Source organism: Anolis sagrei, chromosome 5 (assembly GCF_037176765.1).
Source record: "Anolis sagrei isolate rAnoSag1 chromosome 5, rAnoSag1.mat, whole genome shotgun sequence".
In the NCBI taxonomy this organism is placed as follows: Eukaryota; Metazoa; Chordata; class Lepidosauria; order Squamata; family Dactyloidae; genus Anolis; species Anolis sagrei.
The window spans coordinates 19738069-19744114 of NC_090025.1; the positions used below are offsets into that span (position 1 = coordinate 19738069).

At 41.0% G+C, this 6046-nt stretch overlaps 1 protein-coding gene across 2 annotated transcripts in view; it reads right to left on the minus strand.

The window, feature by feature from the left end:
- The window catches only part of KLHL8 (kelch like family member 8), a 29280-nt gene extending 26833 nt beyond the window's left edge, over window positions 1-2447 (minus strand). Inside the window, exon 1 of one of the 2 annotated variants that reach the window (XM_060779265.2) lies at window positions 2327-2447. The gene's annotated coding sequence lies outside the window, so the exon portion shown is untranslated. The remainder of the gene's footprint in view (window positions 1-2326) is intronic. The other variant, XM_060779264.2, reaches the window with a different exon arrangement.
- Between the last annotated feature and the right edge of the window lie 3599 nt (window positions 2448-6046).

Genomic DNA, 6046 nt, shown 5'->3' on the forward strand with positions numbered 1-6046 from the left:
ATCTTAAGAAATGGGGCTACAGGGTGGAATCCTCGGCATGCGAGTGCGGAGAAGAACAAACCACTGACCACCTGCTGCAATGCACCCTGAGCCCTGCCACATGCACGATGGAGGACCTTCTTGCGGCAACCCCAGAGGCACTCCAAGTGGCCAGATACTGGTCAAAGGACATTTAACCAAATACCAAATTTACAAAATCTGTGTGGTTTTTTTTTCTTTCTTTTTTTCTTCTTTTTCTTTTTAATCTCTGTGTTTGTTTTGCTCTGTTGGAATTGTAATACAATGGTTGCTGATGACACGATAAATAAATAGCATACACTTTAAAACATACATATACGCAAACATCGGAACAGGATGAGATATAAACAATATTTAAAAATCCCCAGTTAAAAACCATTAAAACATCCCTAGACAGTGATGCCAAAGGTAGGAGTTGTAGTCCAATGTCAATGGGGCACAAAGGCTGGAAAGGCTATCACCCTTCCTAAGAATCAATAATCCTGTTTTATAACGTTGTCCTAAGCAGGCTTTCAAAAACAAACAACAACAACAAATCATATTTGATACTGCCTTTCCTCAAGGCTTAAATTGCAATCATAAAGATACACTGTGTGTTCATTGAAACTATGCTTTCAATCTGTTTTAAACCAGTGGGTCTTTAAGCATGATATTTAATGCCCTTTTTTTGTAAATGAGTGGGTTTTTTGGTTGCATATTATAATTATTGTATTATAATTATTGTAAGCCATTTGGGAAGAGATACAAAATAAGACATGCCTTCCATAAATATAGACATAAATAAAGACATATATTATATAATAATAATATAATGTAATATAATATATTGTATATACATATATTTATAATATTATAATATAATGGTATAGTACAATATAGTAATATTTAATACTGATATTGACTATGCTCATATAATATATTGTATGTATATATCTATTGTAAGATATTGTATATACATCTAATATTTATAATATTATAATGTAATGCAATATAATACTACTACTAATAATATGATATAATTATATATTTATATTACATGTAATATTACTAATAATATTACAATATAATGATATAGTACAATATATATATATATATATATATTGTAAGATATTGTATATACATATAATCTTTGTAATATTATAATGTAATGCAATATAATAATACTACTAATAATAATATGATATAATTATGTATTTATATTACATTCAATATTACTAATGATATCACAATATAATGGTATAGTACAATATATATATTGTAAGATATTGTATATACATATAATCTTTGTAATATTATAATGTAATGCAAAATAATACTACCAATAATAATATGATATAATTATGTATTTATATTACATGCAATATTACTAATAATATTATAATATAATGGTATAGTACTATATATATATATATATATATATATATATTGTAAGATATTGTATATACATGTAATATTTATAATATTATAATTAATGCAATATAATACTACTAATAATATGATATAACTATATATTTATATTACATGCAATATTACTAATAATATTACAATATAATGGTATAGTACAATATGTATATATATTGTAAGATATTGTATATACATGTAATATTTATAATATTATAATTAATGCAATATAATACTACTAATAATATGATATAACTATGTATTTATATTACATGCAATATTACTAATAATATTACAATATAATGGTATAGTACAATATGTATATATATTGTAAGATATTGTATATACATGTAATATTTATAATATTATAATGTAATGCAATATAATACTAATAATAATGATATAACTATATATTTATATTACATGCAATATTACCAATAATATCACAATATAATGGTATAGTACAATATAGTAATATTTAATACTGATATTGTACTATGTTAATAATATATTAATATATATTGTAAGCTGCTCTGGGCAGCATATAAATGTCAATAAATAAATAATACTCTTCCCCAGGACAACAACCCTAATTAAATGGCTATGTGGGCGAAACGTCAGGAGAGAATGCTTCTGGAACATAGACACACAGCCTGGTAAACTCACAGCAACCCAATAAATGGCCCTGCTTTGGAAAACTGTATTAAAGATGAGGAACATCAATCCCAATATGTGAGGGAAATGTGTAAACACAGTGTGCAGCGCCTCTGAGCATGTACAGAGTGCTTTCCCGCCCCACTCTCTCACACACACAAACACAGGCAAGCCCCAGAGCTCTGAAATGACAGGGAATTAAAGCTTTCCGAATATAAAACCCGACTTGGCTGCTTAGCCTTGGCTTCCTTACCCAGCCCGGCCTTTCCTCATCACCCGCCGTTACTTCTCCTTCATCCGCCGAGCTGCGACTGCTGAGGAGCCGCTGATAAACGCTCAGAGCGCGAGCAACCTCACCGCGCAGGCGCAACGCGTCCGGATCAATTCAGAACTTCAACTCCCAGAATGCCACATCCTCGACTACGTTGGCGGAGGTTTCTGGGAGTTGAAGTACACAACTGATGGAGGCTGGAAAAGCGTGAGAAAAAATTGAGGCGATGCGAAGGAGAGAGGGGAGGTGTTTAAAAGCCTGCTTCAATGCATGAACTGCGCACGCGCGTCTTCGAGCGCCGTCCGCTCTGAGAGGCAACTGGAACAAAGCGCATGCGCTGTTTGAAAGTGGAAGTGGACTTCGGGCAGAGCATCTCGGAAACTGTAGTTTATTGACTACCTTATACAGGAAGCCACAGGTGTACATTTGGGTGCATCTTTTCATTATCAAGGATGATGATGAGGCATGAGCTGCAGATGGTGGGGATACTAAGAGACATAGAATCATAGAATCAAGGAGTTGGAAGAGACCTCATGGGCCATCCAGTCCAACCCCCTGCCAAGAAGCAGGAATATTGCATTCAAATCACCCCTGACAGATGGCCATCCAGCCTCTGTTTAAAAGCTTCCAAAGAAGGAGCCTCCACCACACTCTGGGGCAGAGAGTTCCACTGCTGAACGGCTCTCACAGTAAGGAAGTTCTTCCTCATGTTTAGACGGGTCCAACCCCCTGCCAAGAAGCAGGAATATTGCATTCAAATCACCCCTGACAGATGGCCATCCAGCCTCTGTTTAAAAGCTTCCAAAGAAGGAACCTCCACCACACTCCGGGGCAGAGAGTTCCACTGCTGAACGGCTCTCACAGTCAGGAAGTTCTTCCTCATGTTTAGATGGGTCCAACCACCTGCCAAGAAGCAGGAATATTGCATTCAAATCACCCCTGACAGATGGCCATCCAGCCTCTGTTTAAAAGCTTCCAAAGAAGGAACCTCCACCACACTCCGGGGCAGAGAGTTCCACTGCTGAACGGCTCTCACAGTCAGGAAGTTCTTCCTCATGTTTAGATGGGTCCAACCACCTGCCAAGAAGCAGGAATATTGCATTCAAATCACCCCTGACAGATGGCCATCCAGCCTCTGTTTAAAAGCTTCCAAAGAAGGAACCTCCACCACACTCCGGGGCAGAGAGTTCCACTGCTGAACGGCTCTCACAGTCAGGAAGTTCTTCCTCATGTTTAGATGGGTCCAACCCCCTGCCAAGAAGCAGGAATATTGCATTCAAATCACCCCTGACAGATGGCCATCCAGCCTCTGTTTAAAAGCTTCCAAAGAAGGAACCTCCACCACACTCCCTCCGGGGCAGAGAGTTCCACTGCTGAACGGCTCTCACAGTCAGGAAGTTCTTTGTCATGTTCAGATGGAATCTCCTCTCTTGTAGTTGGAAGCCATTGTTCCATTGCGTCCTAGTCTCCAAGGAAGCAGAAAACAAGCTTGCTCCCTCCTCCCTGTGGCTTCCTCTCACATATTTATACATGGCTATCATATCTCCTCTCAGCCTTCTCTTCTTCGGGCTAAACATGCCCAGCTCCTTAAGCCGCTCCTCATAGGGCTTGTTCTCCAGACCCATGATCATTTTAGTCGCCCTCCTCTGGACACATTCCAGCTTGTCAATATCTCTCTTGAATTGCGGTGCCCAGAATTGGACACAATATTCCAGGTGTGGTCTAACCAGAGCAGAATAGAGGTTAGACCACATGTTTCTTTCCTCTTCAACGGATGTGTGGAAAGAATAAAAATTGATTGAGTTTTATTACATTATTACACACCAGTATTATGGAATCCTGGGAGATGTAGTTTTACAAGGTTTTTTTCCGATTTCTCTTTCAAAAGGAGCTGGTGCCTTACCAAACTACAAATCCCAGGATTCCATAGCATTTCCGTCTTGTCTCCTGTGCTTTACGAATCGATATTAGTAAAACTACATCTGTACATTGTACATTTACTACATTGTAAATGTACTACTATGTGCATTTACTACATTAGTAAAACTAACAAAGCCAACACATCTCCAATGCCAGAGGTACAGTTTAATGGTGTAACATTAGAAAATGTTGATCATTTCTGCTACTTTGGCAGCCACCTCTCCACCAGAGTCAACATCGACACCGAAATACAACACCGCCTGAGCTCTGCGAGCGCAGAATTTTTCTGAATGAAGCAGAGAGTATTTGAGGACCAGGACATCCGTAGGGAGACCAAGGTGCTTGTTTATAAAGCTATTGTCCTCTCAACCCTGCTATATGCCTGCAAAACGTGGACTGTCTACAGATGTCACATGCAACCCGTGGAACAATTCCGGAAAATCCTGCAAATCTCTTGGGAAGACAGGCGGACAAACATCAGCATGCCGGAAGAAGCAAAGACCACCAGCATTGAAGCGATGGTCCTCCGCCATCAACTCCGCTGGACCGGCCACGTTGTCCGGATGCCCGACCACCGTCTCCCAAAGCAGTTGCTCTACTCTGAACTCAAAAACTGAAAACGGAATGTTGGAGGACAGGAAAAGAGATTTAAAGATGGGCTTAAAGCCAACCTTAAAAACTCTGGCATAGACACTAAGAACTGGGAAGTGCTTCAGCTGGAGGTCAGCTGTGACCAGCAGTGCTGCAGAATTTGAAGAGGCACAAATGGAGGGTGATAGAGAGAAACGTGCCAAGAGGAAGGCGCGTCAAGCCAACCCCGACTGAGACCGCCTTCCACCTGGAAACCAATGCCCTCACTGCGGAAGAAGATGCAGAGCAAGAATAGGGCTCCACAGCCACCTACGGACTCACAAGAATTCTGATCCTGGAAGACTATCCTATTTGGCCAACGAGGGATCGCCTAAGTAAGTAAGTAAGTAAGTAAACTAATTGATATAAATAAAAATATAATGTTCGTTTGTGGGATTAACATAACTCAAAAACCACTGGACGAATTGTCTGTTCTTAAAATGGAAAGCACACGTCTGTGTTTTAGATGGATTAGGAATCAGCTGGTTTTCTTTGTAATAGGCAGTAAGAGCACCTGAAGCTGTTCAGCTATTTCAAAGCTCCCTGCTTGGGTTGTGATGGCACGATCGTCAGCATGGGGGGGGGGGGGACATACGAGAGAAACCACCCTGCAGAATTGCAACACATACGGGCATCTCCTGGGCAACATCTTTATAGACAGCTGATTCTCTCACACCAGAAGCAACCAGAAGCGACTTGCAGCATGCAAACAAACAAACAACTCTATTGCGTAGATCAGGCATGGGCAAACTTGGGCCCTCCAAGTGTTTTGGACTTCAACTCTCACAATATTTTTTTTCCCAAGATGGCGCTGTGAACACTCACAGCACTGCCAGCTCCTGAGGGCGGGATCCAATTGCCCCCGATTTTTCCCCTCGCGGCCTCCTCTGCCCAGCTGCTTTTGGGGAGGGCCCCCCCCCGGAGGGCACCTGGGGTCGACAGAAGGGAAAGAGACCCCCGAGGGACGGAGCAGCCGCGCGCCGCCGCCACTCAATCGCGGCTGGCTGCGCCACGCCGCCATTTCTTCGCGGCTTGCTTCTTCCTCATCGCCTGGCATCGCGGCCTGCTCCGGCTGCCCTGGAGCCGCGACTTTTCCATCGTCGCGCCCTCCCATCTCCTGTCCCGGGGGAGGAACCCACTCACCTGCTGTAG